This window comes from Sitophilus oryzae, unplaced genomic scaffold (assembly GCF_002938485.1).
Source record: "Sitophilus oryzae breed Bouriz unplaced genomic scaffold, Soryzae_2.0 scaffold_574_pilon_pilon, whole genome shotgun sequence".
Classification (NCBI taxonomy): domain Eukaryota; kingdom Metazoa; phylum Arthropoda; class Insecta; order Coleoptera; family Curculionidae; genus Sitophilus; species Sitophilus oryzae.
The window spans coordinates 332,980-349,241 of record NW_022147167.1 but is presented as its reverse complement, the minus strand read 5'-3'; positions in this window follow the sequence as shown (position 1 = coordinate 349,241).

The window sequence follows — 16,262 nt, the reverse complement described above, 5'->3', positions numbered from 1 at the left end:
AATTGGGGCAAAGTTGCGCTTTGCATGGGCTGTTCACAACCAAGACGCCATCAAAAAAGTTTTAAATATTTTAAGGATTGCTGAGTTTTTGAGAAAAAAACGGATTTTTTTTTAAATCAATTTTATTTTTTTCTGACGTTGCTTTTTAGAAAATAAAGAAACTAATTGCACATTCTCATTGCCACTTTATTAGGGCTATCTGATAGTATTTTTGTATTTTCAAATTAGCTGATAATGTGTGAGATACAGAGGTCAACTTATTTTTTTTAAATACGGACCTGCTTTTTTTATTTCAGGTTATGAAAGAACTCGATCCCCTAAGTACAATGATATGCCACAATTAATATTTTTTTTTGTTTTGGAAATTTGAGCACAATTTATTTAAACTAATAATAAGACCCCAAGTGCCGCCTGACTGTGTGAGCATATATTAAAGAGCTTACCTGAATAAGATCTTATGTTGCTCATTGTAGAATGGCAAAGATTTCTGCCTGGAATACGGTTGAGTGACCCAAGGAAAAGGATAAGCTTGCCCTTGGTCTTTTCCCAACTCTGCCGATTAGATCTTTACCCGATTAAATCGTCTCTTTTTGAATGTTCTTCTCCTTCTCCTTCGATGTTTTACAGCAGTTGTTAAATAGATAAATATTTATCGGAGTAAAAACTGCCGATCTTTCGTTTAGAAAGAGAGAGCTTTACAAGTTTGCTGACTTTATCTTTCGATCCTTTTTTTAGACCAATCTAATCTGACAGATCAAGTCTGCGGATTTAGCCCGTGGCCCGTGACTTGATCCGCTGCGCTGGCTGGCTTGGTCCACCACACAAACACAATGTTTTTATTGCGCGGCTATTGAGCAGCAAGAACGCCTTACTTTGCTTTATTTTGAGAATTTAGTGCAATACCGGGTGCATCTCAAAAGTGGCTCACCTCTATAACATTTTTATTTTTCCAGATAAAGAAACGAGATTTGGTATGTTAGTATATGACATAAATTAGGATTGATCGACGTATTCAGTGGCCATTTCCTGTTTCACCGGAAATGACTCAAACTTTTGATTTTTAAATGACACCCTCGGTATTTTTTTTACTTTATTCGATAGAAAATGACACTCTGAATAGAATGACATATCGTATGTTAACTTGTAGCATTTTATTTAAAATTCACACAATTTAAATAAGTGTACAGAATTATTTTATTTAAACAATTCAAGTTTGAGTCCTCGCACCGAGATGGCATTCTAAGTATTGTTATTATCTTTTATTTTTTTACAAGTTTATTTCTGGATAGTTATTTCAGCCGGTCGAAGTTGTTCGTCACTTTATTTCTGACGGTATAGGTATATACCTCGTGCCTACCTTTATCGCTATATTGGTGGTTGAAGCTGAACCCGATAGAATTATCGGCGTTTTTTTGGCATTTTTGAAATTTGTGTGGGAAAACCCTCTGAGCGGAGGTAAGACCTTTATTTTTTACATAACGTTTCCTAATACCTTTTTTCTATTTGTACAGGGTTTTATTTTATGGTACGCATTTCTGGTGCCATTTTGTTTATTGTATCTGACCTTTTGGGCCACGTTTGTCCCTTACAATATACACGTTGAATAACGGAGGAATCTCCTGAATATACAGCATTTTCCGATCCTGTCTGGGTGGAGACGTTTTAATCACGATCCAGTTCCAGCAGTTCACCACAACCAGCTTGTGACCAGAACGGATATAAAAGGCCAGATCATTTCTTTTTATATAATTTAAGTTCACTTTAATGCTTCAAGCCCTTCAGGCATATTAGATATTTTATTACTTTAGAGTCACTTTGAAATATTTTATTCATGTTATGCATATTTCTGATATATACATAGTACGGTTTTTTTAATATAAAGAGTCCCTATATTTTGGTACCAAGATCGCCAGACTTTTTGCGGAATAATTAATAAAATATTAATATTCAGAAGCGTGCAGGTTTAACTACCATCTTGAGTGATCTATTTTAATACATACTATTTACCAACAAATATTTTCAAACATCAAATTATTCATAGTCTTATTTTATTCTAATTAACATTTAATTATTAATTATACTTAGTTGTTAGTTTATCTCAGCGTTTCATTTGTGTAATTCCTAAAATAAGTAATACCTATATTCTGAGTTGATTTCTCAGTTCTCAACTTAGAAGTTTTTGAAAGTAAATGGAAAACTGAGTGGCGCCCAGTATATTATAAAGACGTAATTATCACAATTTAATTTTCACTAGCTTACGACCCATTGCTCACCGGCGAACAGCTCCGTCGCATAGTATTAGTTGTTTTAATATTTTTTCTAAAAGAAAATTCTTATAAAAAAACATTCCATCATTATTTTATAACTTCTAATGCTACAAAATGGCGCCCAACGTGGGGCCCGAGAATTTAAATTTAAAAAATAAAATTGTTTTACATCTTGATTTTTTTTACGTCTTTATAATTTGGTTTATTATTTTTGCTGAGATAAACTAGACTATTTAATATTAACTTTGCCTAAAACGTATCTATTTTTATCTATTCAGTTCTGGACTTTAATTTCATATTTTTCCTTTTGCAAAATCAGGTATATTGTATTTTTTCCTCGGTATCTGGTACTATTTTTCTATATTTTTTGGTATGGTATAGCTGTGATCTAAGTTATTCTGACGGTGAAATTGCTGTGGTTTTTTTCCTTTTCTCTATTTCTATTTCTAGTTTTTTCTGTCTATATTCTGTCTATTTTTCTATATATAAAATCTGCATAATATTATCAATTACAAATTGTTTACCTAAAATTTTAACTAAATTTATAGATATTTTCATCGCGTGTTGTTTACCAGTTTTTTTTATTTTTCATACCAAATAGTTTTTTTTATATTGACATAGAAATTCTTTTTCTCCGACGTATTTTAACATTCGTAGTTTTATCGATTCTATTTAGATTATTTTCCTGAATATTTTTTGAACAGTATACAGGGTGGTCAAATAAAAAAAAATTATTTCAAGTCATTTTGTTTTTGTAATTGATTTATTTATTTTTTAATTTTAACTAATACTTATTTAGAATTTACATTTGTAAAATTTATTCAGTAATTATGGATTTAGAAAAGTTTAGAGTTAATCATTTGTTGGATTATGAGTTGGAGTATGAGTTAAATATTCGATTTGTTTATACTGAAAGGGGCGTTGATGATAAAAGAAAGATGCTTTCGAAACTTTTAAAGAAAGAACTAAACAATCCAGGTTCTCAAATTAATATGGACAGTTATAAAGTTGATTTTATTACGGAACAAACTGAAATTAATAAAAGTTTATCTTCTATTACAAGTTTAATTTCTGATTTTGAGGGTAGTTCTGCAGATAGTACATTTTTAAGAGTAAAATCTAGATTAGCTCATTTATCTGGTCGTGTAAGACGGATAGTAATTTCAAAGCCTAATGAGGAGGAAATTATTAAATTTAAAAATGAATCGTATGCTACTTGTTTAAAGTTAGAATCCGATTTAGATGAAAAAACAGTTTCAATCTCTAATACTCAAAATCTGAATGATAGTTTTGAACATAATTCTGTTGCTCCTATAGTCAATGTTAGTCCGGTAGTTTCTTGTTCCGCTAATAAACAACCAATTTCATCTTGGGGTATAAAATTTAATGGCGATTCGAAAAGCGTTTATTATTTTTTAGAAAGAGTATCTGATTTAGCTCAAAGCCGTAATTTTTCCGAAATAGAATTATTTAACTCAGCTGTTGAATTTTTTATAGGCGATGCTTTTGTTTGGTATCGTAGTGTAAGATCCATTGTTACTGATTGGCAAGGTTTAGTTAAAAGATTAAAGAACGATTTTTTACCTCCGTGTGCAGATGACGACATCTGGGAACAGATAAGACAGAGAAAGCAGAAAAGAAATGAATCTATAACTATTTTTATTGCTCATTTAGAGAACTTATTTTCTCGTTTATCTTTACCTCCAGCCGAAATTACTAAGGTTAAGTATATTCGTAAAAATTTATTACCTGAATATATTAATCAGTTAGCTTTGCATACTGCAGATAGTGTTAATGACTTGTCTATTTTGTGTAAAAGATTGGAAGAAGTCGTACAGTTAACTTCTCAATCTGTTTCTAAGAAAAATTCGCATTTATCTTATTTGGACGACTCACAGCCTAGTACTTCTACCTCTGTATATAAAAAGCAGTTTCATGATCGAAAAAACGTATCTACCTCTAACAAAAATTCTTTTAAAAATAACGTTCAGAAATCTACTGAAAATTCTAAGGACTCTAAATCTAAGATAATTTGTTTCAATTGTAATTTACCTAATCATACGTACAATTCTTGTAGAGAAAAACGTAAGTTATTTTGTTTTCGTTGTGGCGAGCCTAATGTTAAAGTTTCAAATTGTAGTAAATGTTCAAAAAACTAGTTAAATCACCAGTCATTGCAAGTGGTCGATTGCTTGGTGATGGTTCAACCACTAAAAGTTACTTTAATATTTTTGAGTGGAGAAAATGGCTTAAACATGTTTCAAATTTTTATAAAACACCATTTCATAATAACGAAATTCTACCATTGTTTTCTAAAAAAGTTAATGATAATAGACCTTATATATCAGTACGTCTTTTTGACAGGGATATAACTGTATTACTTGACTCCGGTGCCACTACCTCTATCATTGGAAATGAGGGTTTAAAGTTTTTAAATAAGTTAAAAATAAAAGTTCATCCTATCCAACATTCTAATCTTTATACCGCAGATGGCAAGGAACAAAAAGTAATAGGGTTAGTTGACTTACCTATTTCTATTGGTACTTGTTTTAGACTGATTAAAGCTCTTGTAGTTCCTTCTGTAACTCATTCTTTTATTTTTGGTATGGATTTTGTTAAATCATTTAACTTGATTATGAATTTTAAAAACAATAGTTATCTTATTCAGAATGATTCTATTAAACTAGATATAGTGGAGCCATTTTCTAACAGTTCTTTTAGTTCTAACTTGTTTTCTCTAGATGACTTATCTCCTTTTGAAAAAAATGAAGCTTTTAAAGTATTAGAATTATTTAAGCAGATTGATAGTGATAAAAAATTAGGCCGCACAAATAAAATTAAGTTAACTATAGATACAGGAGATAATCAACCTTTTAAAAAGAAACCTTACTTACTTTCTCCGTACATGCAGGACATTTTAAATAAAGAATTAGATTCTATGCTTGAGTTAGGTGTAGTCGAAGAGTCTAATAGTCCTTGGTCTTCTCCTACCTTATTAGTTAAAAAATCTAATGGAGAGTATAGATTTTGTTTTGATGGACGATTTCTGAACGCTATTACTAAACATGACAGTTTTCCTTTACCGCACGTAGATCGTATTCTATGTAACTTACGTAATGCTAAATTTATCTCATCTATTGATCTTCGTAAAGCATTTTGGCAGATTCCTCTAGACGAGGCATCTAAAGAAAAAACTGCTTTCTCTATTATTGGTCGTGGTCATTATCAGTTTAATGTCGTACCTTTCGGTTTGTGTAATGCCGCTCAGACTCAGCAACGTCTTGTAGACTCCATATTTGGTCCTAAATATGAACCTCATATTTTTTCTTACCTTGATGATATTTTGATTTGCTCTCCTACTTTTGAACATCATATAGAACTTTTAAAAACAGTACAAAAATTGCTTAAGGAAGCTGGATTAACTATTAATCTTGAAAAATGTAATTTCTTTAAAACCACATTAAAATATTTAGGTTTTATAGTGGGTAATAACTCTTTAGCTACCGATCCTGCAAAAGTTGAATCGATGACGAATTATCCTCGTCCTCAGACTTCTACTGAAGTCAAGAGATTTATCGGTATGTGTTCTTGGTATAGACGTTTTATTAAAGATTTTTCTTCTCTTGTTAATCCACTTAATGCTCTCCTTAAAGGTAAAAAGAAAAAGCAAACAATATCATGGAATGACGATGCTGAGGCTGCTTTTCTGGCTATAAAACAAAAACTTGTTAGTGCTCCAGTCTTATCTCAACCAGATTTCTCTCAAAAGTTTTTTGTTCAATCTGATGCTTCTGATGTCGGAATCGGTGGTATGCTTACACAATTTATAGATGGTGAAGAGAGGGTGATTGCTTATGCAAGCCGTTCACTTTCTAAAGCAGAAAGAAATTATTCGGTAACTGAACGTGAGTGTTTGGCAGTTATATTCTGCATAGAAAAGTTTAGACCTTGGATTGAGGGTACTCCTTTCATAGTCATTACCGATCATTATAGTCTGCTTTGGCTTAATAACTTAAAAACTCCTTCCGGTAAGCTCAGTCGATGGTTACTTAGGTTGCGTCAGCATACTTTTGATTTGCAACATAGAAAAGGTTCTATGCATTTAGTTCCAGATGCGTTAAGTCGTATTCCTTATTCTTCTCCCGATATCAATCTACCTGAGGCTAAATTATTTTATTATCTACAGATAACAGTTCTCTTGATCCATGGTACATTTCATTACGTGATAAAATTCAGAACGAGCCGGATAAATATCCACAATGGCGCGTAAAAAACGAAAAAGTATATAAATTCATTTCATCAAATAAATCTCATATTTTTAACAAAAGAGAATGGAAAATTTTAGTGCCTAAATGTCAACGTAACAAAGTTATTGATTCTTGTCATATACCTCCAACTAGTGCACATTTTGGTTTCCGTAAAACTTTGTATCGAGTACAAGAAACGTATTATTGGCCAAATATGAGATCAGATATTTTGAAATTTATTAGAAAATGTTTAGTTTGCGGTGCGCAAAAATGTTCAAATTTGCCTAAAATCGGTACCATGGGTAAAGAAAAAATTGTTGATTTACCTGGTCAGATTCTTTCTTTAGATTTTGTCGGTCCGTTTCCGCGTTCTAAAAAAGGTAATAAATGGTTGCTAGTAGCAGCTGATTGGTTTTCTAAATACACTTACATATTTCCTTTGAAGCATTCTAAATCAAATAATATTGTAGATACTATTGAAAACAACATATTTCTGATATTTGGTGTTCCTCAAATATTAATAACTGATAACGCTCCAAATTTTGCTAGTAATAATCTTAAAGGTCTTTGTGAAAAATATAAAGTTAAACAGTGGTTTACTCCCTATTATTCACCACAATGTAATTTTGTCGAAAGGAATAATAAAACCATAACTACTGCTATCAGATGTTATATTGATAAACATGAAGATTGGGATTTACACATACCTCAGATTAGACAAGCTATTAATACTGCAGTTCATGAAGTGACAGGTTTTCCGCCAACTTATTTGATGTTCGGTAGACATGTTCCTATATCTGGCGAATATTACGATTTTAGTATTAACGACCAATCTGTAGAAATATTGCCTGGTGATAGAAATACTTATGCTGAGAATTTGACAGAGTTTAGAAAGTTATTCGTTGAGATACGTAACAAGTTGCATTCTGCATATGAAAGAAATTTAAAATCTTACAATCTCCGGAAACGGGATGTTTCTTTCAACGTAGGTGATAAAGTGTGGCGTGTTAATAAGGTTTTATCTAATGCCGCCGACAAGTTTGCAGCTAAGCTCAGTCCTAAGTATATTTTGTCAATAGTTTGCAAAAAGCTCTCTCATTTAGTTTACGAGTTAAAAAATACAGATGGTTCTAAAGCCGGGAAATGGCATGTCAAAGACTTATTACCTTATCACGATCTTGACGATTCGTCAGATGAACAAGATTAATATTTTCATTTTCTTATTTCAATTTATCTTTTCTTAAGCTTTACCTATATTTTAATTACCTAAATTTTCTAATTTCTCTTTAGCATGTTTTTTGTTACACTTAATTAACTGTTTTATACTTACCTTACCTTCGAAAAAATTTACCTCTTACTTCTAGCAAAATATCTCTAGGATATTTACATTTTTATCTGTAACTTTATCTTTACTATCTGTATTATGAGTTATCTGTATTTTACTTCTAGTGTTGCTAAAAGAGTGAATTCTCTTTTCCATTTGAAAACTTAAAAGTTTTTTAATTATCTGAAAGTAAAATTTATCTTATCTTTTTCCTTATTTTTTTTTGTATCTTACCTTATAAAAGAAATTTTCTTTTATTAGTTTGCTCATTTGACTCCTACAAGGTGTAGTTAGTTATTCAGTAACAAGCGATTTAAGCTGTTATATTATTTTATTTTACCTTTAACTTACCTTTTCACTTGAAAGTACAGTGATTATCTTACCTTTAGTATTTTTATCTTACCTTTACCTTAGACTATTTCAAACTGAGCTTAGTGGTGTGAATTTGTAAGTATTATTGCAGATGTGACTATAGAATGGCATACACGTTGAATAATGGAGTTTATAGTTGTTATAGGATTTCTTGTCACCAGAGCAATATTTTTGTTTTACGAGCATATTTCATTAAGTTAGTTGATTTAGATCTAGCTATCTTACCTTTGTTTTTTTATACCTTCGTTTGAGTGTTTTATGGGTGGTAATACTCATTATATAACGTACCTAGGACGTTTTGTTTTTCTCTTGTGAATTAGGCCGGATGACGATGGTGTCAGTAGCTTCCGGACTTGTAGTCACAAACTGCTAGCGTGGAAGGATTCGTATTGGGGGGTTTATTTGGCTACAGACATTTCGATGTACTGAGGAATAGTTGGGTGACACTACTGTGCGCAATCTCAGTTCCCTAGTGGGCAAGTCCGAGGGTACTGCTGACAACTTGGCCATACGAGTACCTACTAAGTTTAATTGATTTCCTAGTGCCATTTCTATGGTTTTCAGTTTGGTGGAAACTATATTTCACTCCCTCTTGATTGTGGAACATTTGGGTTACCTTTCTCTCTCTTTCTCTTCCTTCTTTTTTTTTTGGTTTTTTGTTTTCCACCTTGGACATAGCATTTTTTGGTTTGGGTTGCGGAATTGTGTTCGGGGAAGTGCCTGCCTTTGTGGAAGATCTACTCGAGGTTAGTAATCGAGGGGACTTTCTACAGATGAATGTCGCGCAGTACTAGCTTGGATTTTACTTATCATCTCCAGAGTAGATTTATTTAAATTACTCCGAAATCCAGACCGCTTAGATCTTTGACATTGGTTGGTTTTCTTCGAGTGCTCTTCGGTTTATCCTTTCTGGGGAAGTGTTCTGTCCAAGTATCTTTTGTTTGTGTTCGTATTTTTTGTCGAAACATTTTTTGTTTCTATGGTATTACCAAAGCGGTAATTTGTTTTTTACATAAGTTTTCACTATTCTCTTGGAATAGCGGTTTCTTATATTACCTCTAGCCTTCAGACTTACTTTATAACTCATAGTTGTAGTTTTGTGTTATCCAGTTTTTTAGTAGACTTACCGATTTTGACTTAACCCGATTTTAACTTAACCCGATTTTGACCTATCTATTTTGACTCCTTGGTGGACGAGTGATACGCGTAGCTATCGAAGCTAAAATAACTGAATGACTACTAAATATTGTTTTTATTTTTTTTCTTTAAGCTATTATCATTGGATAATGGTTTCTTTCGTAGTTTAGGATTTTTCTTTAATCAGTAGTTCCTATAGTCTTTAGTACAGTAGTTATCTAAAGCTCTTTCTTGGTTTGTTTTATTTTCTCACCATTTATTTTTGATGATGTTTCTTGGTGGATTGTTTGAATAATGATCTAGGTGAACATTTTGTTCTCATAAAAAATTTAAAGTCTGTACAGCCTTTAATTTTTTCTTTTTGGAGAGAGGCAATGTAGCATTTTATTTAAAATTCACACAATTTAAATAAGTGTACAGAATTATTTTATTTAAACAATTCAAGTTTGAGTCCTCGCACCGAGATGGCATTCTAAGTATTGTTATTATCTTTTATTTTTTTACAAGTTTATTTCTGGATAGTTATTTCAGCCGGTCGAAGTTGTTCGTCACTTTATTTCTGACGGTATAGGTATATACCTCGTGCCTACCTTTATCGCTATATTGGTGGTTGAAGCTGAACCCGATAGAATTATCGGCGTTTTTTTTGGCATTTTTGAAATTTGTGTGGGAAAACCCTCTGAGCGGAGGTAAGACCTTTATTTTTTACATAACGTTTCCTAATACCTTTTTTCAATTTGTACAGGGTTTTATTTTATGGTACGCATTTCTGGTGCCATTTTGTTTATTGTATCTGACCTTTGGGCCACGTTTGTCCCTACAATATACACGTTGAATAACGGAGGAATCTCCTGAATATACAGCATTTTCCGATCCTGTCTGGGTGGAGACGTTTTAATCACGATCCAGTTCCAGCAGTTCACCACAACCAGCTTGTGACCAGAACGGATATAAAAGGCCAGATCATTTCTTTTTATATAATTTAAGTTCACTTTAATGCTTCAAGCCCTTCAGGCATATTAGATATTTTATTACTTTAGAGTCACTTTGAAATATTTTATTCATGTTATGCATATTTCTGATATATACATAGTACGGTTTTTTAATATAAAGAGTCCCTATATTTTGGTACCAAGATCGCCAGACTTTTTGCGGAATAATTAATAAAATATTAATATTCAGAAGCGTGCAGATTTAACTACCATCTTGAGTGATCTATTTTAATACATACTATTTACCAACAAATATTTTCAAACATCAAATTATTCATAGTCTTATTTTATTCTAATTAACATTTAATTATTAATTATACTTAGTTGTTAGTTTATCTCAGCGTTTCATTTGTGTGTAATTCCTAAAATAAGTAATACCTATATTCTGAGTTGATTTCTCAGTTCTCAACTTAGAAGTTTTTGAAAGTAAATGGAAAACTGAGTGGCGCCCAGTATATTATAAAGACGTAATTATCACAATTTAATTTTCACTAGCTTACGACCCATTGCTCACCGGCGAACAGCTCCGTCGCATAGTATTAGTTGTTTTAATATTTTTTCTAAAAGAAAATTCTTATAAAAAAACATTCCATCATTATTTTATAACTTCTAATGCTACAAACTTTTGACATTTTCGCATATGGTTGTACCAAATTACTCGTTAAAAAAATGCTTTCTCCAAATATGCCAATGAGCCACCCTTGCCCATTTGAAAAAAAATATATATGATTAAAAATACGATTTCGGTATCTTTTAACCAGCCAGCATTAGACACAAAAAACTTTAGACGATCAAATCTATTTTTACAAGGCTTAGAAAGCTTCTTGATTAAAAATTAGTGTTTTTAACACAGCCATGGCCAGCCAGCCTAGCCTAACCTAACCAACACTCTAGATTGAAATTTAAAATATGATTTTTTAAGCGAGGATGCCAGAAGATGACATACGATATGTCATTCTATTGAGAGTGTCATTTTCTATCGAATAAAATAAAAATTTACTGAGTGCCATTTAAAATTCAAAAGTTGCAGTCAATTCCGGTGAAACCAAAATGGCCAAAAATAATTGAATACGTCAATCAATCCTAATTTATGTCATATATTAACATACTAAATATCGTTTTTTTATTTAAAAAATAAAAAATATAGGGGTGAGCCACTGAAGAGACGCAACCGGTATAGTTTCACCATATGTGTAAATCTGACGGTTGTGTTATATAAAAATACCTTATTTAAAAATGAGATAAAGCGTTTTAAAGGATACCCGATAATTTAGTATTCACTCTAGCTAAGAAAAAATTAAACGTACCCGCAAAATGAGTACGAATATCTCAATAGCTGAAAAAAACTAACGCTTTCTTCGTCCATTTTCAGTCGTTTTTTCGGTCGTTTCAGAACAATAAGGTCCCGATCAGCGATTACGACCTGGCGATGATCACGTCTTCGCAGTATTTCCGTGTAAACAACCGATAATTCTATTGTTTGCCGTGCTCGCAAATCTACATCAAGACAGAGAGAGAGAGCTCAAAAACTTATAGTTCGATCATCGATAAGATCGGGTGAGATATCGATCTGTGGCGCTGCCCAGTTCAATTTGGTACGTTTCGTAAGGCGGAAAAGCGGCGGTATTGACCAAAGTGTCAATCAGAAAAAATGAGTGTTTGTATCTTTAAAACGAACATGCCTTAGTGGTAGAGGTGGGAAGTTCCTTCCCATACAGCACACTTCGTCCCAGGGACGTACATTTTATGTCCATTTTACGTTAGTACGTCCCGGGACCAATTAGGGACGTACTATGTACGTACAAAAGTGTACGTACATAGTACAGTACGTCTGTCCGTTCTGTAGCTCCGGGGTATCCGTGAGAGGGGAAACGATATTTTCTCGATGTTTTTCGTAAAAAATTAGACTACGCGTCCCATCAATAAAAATTCGACAAATTTGCAAGTAGCCAATAATGTGAATGGGCGGAGCGATTTGCGGTGACGCACTCGTCAAATCGACGTATAAAATATATTGCTGTTTATTTAAATGTTTTTGCCCGCATTCCTTTCATAGACACAGACCCAGCAGATGTACTGTACGTGCCCCATGTACGTACTATTTACGTACATTGTAGGACTTCACTACGGACGTACTTGCGAGTACGTACTACGGACGTACATGCGAGTACGTACTACGGACAGGAATATGCGAGTACGTACTACGTACGTATCTTGAAAAATTTTTGACAACGCATTACAAAATGTTATTTAATTTTAATATCATGACTGGATTATTTTGGTCAGATATACCCAATAATAATGAATGGAATGGATCAGTGGATCTTTTCTAGGCTAACGTTAATTCAAGTCACTCTAACCTACCTCTACTTCTTTTATTAATAAATCTAACCCGACCGCTATAAAAAATGATTTCCTAAATTATCCAATGACCATAATGCATGACAGCCTTTGAAGAAATCTGATGGGTAAAAATGCAATATATTATGCAATCAAGCCTAACAGGAAAATTATGCAGTCCTATGTTTAAATTTCCCGTTAAGTTATTCGTTCACATTCGAGTCTTGTCGGAATCGGAAGTCGGGCGGTTTCTAATGGCGTTTTCGATTGGCAGAGCTAGAGCGCACGTGCGCACTCAGTGTAGTTCCATCTTTTGTTAATCAACGTAAAAAATAAAAACAACAATACACTGAGTGCGCACTTACTCCGATCCAGTTTTCGATTGTGTCATGTGTTATGGTGGCCGTAGGTTATTTTTGACTTCCGCCTTGTTTTCTTTTGTCGTTGCCTTCGTTGTTCGTTGTTTCAAGGTAAATTAAAGTGTAATAATATAATGTGACGATTTCACCTAGCACAGTCACAACCTCGAATGATTGAGAATCGGCTCATTCAATTTTTTCAAAACAGACGCAAGAATTAGATATTTGAATACTTAGTTTTCTTGTTGTATTTTTTAGTTAGAAGCTGTTCGAGAATTAAAAAATAAAATATCTATCAACATCCAATAAAAGACAGAGTGCGTTAAGGGTGTAGTTGTCGGACCGAAGCCAGACTCACGGGTGTATCAAGACATAAGGGATGACCATGTACCTGAGTTTTTATATTAATCAATATTTTAAGCTGACTTCCATTGAATTATTTCTAATTAAATTCCTAGGTCGTATACGTCGTTGAAAAATGTACGTCCATAGTACGTACAATGTATATGTCCATAGTACGTACATTGTGCGTCCATAGTACGTACATTGTACGTACTTTCGATCATTTTACATCCAGTTTTGGTCCGGAACAAAACATAAAATGTACGTACCTGGAATGTACGTACATACGACGTACACAGTACGTACTTCACCACATCCCAGGGACGTACCGGGGACGTACATAGCGTTGGAAAATGTACGTCCTAGTACGTACATAGTACGTACCTGTACGTACCAGGGACCTGACGTTCGTCCCAACATTACGTACCAGGTACGTACATAGTAAGTACCGTGGCTGTATGGGTTAGTTCTAGTTCCTTCAGAGGAATAGTTCCTTGCTCTAGGTCTTTAGTTCACAATAGTTCCCGACTAACATGACATCCCCGTTGCTTGCTAATGGATTTCGTTGTCAGTCAGAAGTATTCACAGTATAATCTGTATACTTTTTATAATGTACGAAATATAACGAGACGTGTAATTGCGTATGTAAAAAAAAATATGTGAAAGTTTTATTGTAGATAAAAAAAATTAAAAAAGAAACTAAAATCAGAGTTTAAAAAACTATATCACAAATCAATTGGAGCAAATAATACGAAAATTTTACAAAAAATTGCTTTTTGCCTCACTTCAATTTTTTGCATTTCTAAACAATTTCACTTAGTTAGCCATGGAAACAAGTTCAATCGCCGTTGCTCTCAGAAATGTGAAGCTGTCACATCCAAACTTTGTAAATTGAAATAAACAAAAATTGTAAATATGAGTTTTTAAAACGAAGAAAAGTGTGTAGATACTCGCGCATCAATAAAGTGTTTCCAACATGACTTTCATTCTGACCCTCACCCCCCCATAATGAAAGAAATGTTAAAAATTATTTATATCATAATAATACAAACTCAGGGATAGGAAGAGGTGGACTAATTGCATGGGCCTCCTCGATCACCTGACCTATACATTTTAGATTTTTTTTATGCGGTATGGTTAACAATAAGGTTTACAAAAGAACTTATGAATTAAGAGAGGCACTCGAGGTGGCGGTACGAGAGAAGTTTAATTAAGTCGATCGGGCCTTCTGTGAGAATAGGTAATAATTCAGTTTTAAAGAGATGTAACTCTCTCAAAACAATGGCGGATTTTTTGAACATTTTCTAAACTAACTTAAAGTGTATGCAGTGACTGCAGTGATATTATTTTTTTAAGTTTTAGTTTGTGTAATGTAAATTCTAAAGAACCTTTTAGTAATATATTCTGACTTTTTATAAGTTATAAATCATAACAGAATAAGAAAGTATCTAAGTGAAATTAGTCAAGAAAGAAACTAAATTTGACTTTTCTAACAAGTCTTGAAAATCGTTCTCTAAAACACATAACATTCACCGGTCAATGTATCCTCGAAAATGTATGGTCAAGAAAAGTTGAACACGCTTTTCTTCATTTGAAAAATTCATATTTACAATTTTTGTTTATTTTAATTTACAAAGTTTGGATGTGGCAGCTTCACATTTATGGGAGCAAAGACGATTAAACTTGTTTCCATGGCTAACTAAGTGAAACTATTTAAAAATTTTAAGAATTAGCTATAACTCGATAATTTGAAGAAAAACATATTATAGCTTATATCGCTGAAAAGCTTTAAAAATGGCGCTTTTTATAAAGTCATGACCAACTATGGTTTCCATTTAAAAAAAAACATATGTTTGTGTCATATGTCAAATATGACAGGCTATAGAAAAAAACGGAGGACACAATCTCATTAAGGATATTTTTATCTGAAAACTTTTTATCTAAAATAGCTTATAATGTAATTAGGGACAATTTTTAAAATAGCCGAAATTTGTTTTTTTCAAAATATCTAGTAAGCCATGAACTTTTTCAAAAATCTGAAAGGCGCATATTTATGGTTCCACAACACTGCAATTCTTTCCCCATTTAACCGACTCTTTATGTCCAGTAGTTTCCGAGATACCCATAAAGAACATCGTAGGAAACTCACCCTGTATAACCGTATACTCGTAAATATACAGATGCCCGTACCAGGGGTTGCAGAGGACTGTATAAAATATAATAACTTCTCATATTTCAAAATACGCAGTTTTCTCAATATGTTCGGTTCTCTAGAGATAATGACAAAACTCGTAAAAATAATTTACAGGAAATATAATTCTTTTTCTGTAAACACAACATGACAACCACTATATTATTTATTTTCCGCAGACAATGCTGATAATGCAACAACGTAGATACGCAAAATTATTTTTGCGTAACATAAGTAATTCAAGGGTTATTGGGTAATATCGCGTTTGGAAACGGGTATAAATCAGCGAAAACAAGAAAAACCTAACGCTAATCGATATTTATTGCCGCATTAATCAATCCGATTTAATATGGCAAAAGTACTGCTGCGTTCGTGGTGTATCTAGCGTTGGCAAGGTTACTGGCAATGATCTTTAGAGAAGAACGAAGAATCGCAAATACATTTTCTGATTTTTATCTGTTTTGCAGAGTGTAATATCTTGATTGGCAGGTGCTTTTTTACCTGTTTTGTGGAAGCGAGAGCTGTTCTACATCGATTTCCACATCGATAATATTGCATATACTATATCCACTCGACTCGTAATTGATACGTTACGATATCATTGATTGAGTGAAGTTGATTTTAAAACAGATTAATCGGTTATGCCAATCAAACGTAATTTCTGTATGATTTTCACGATTCAGATGGTCAA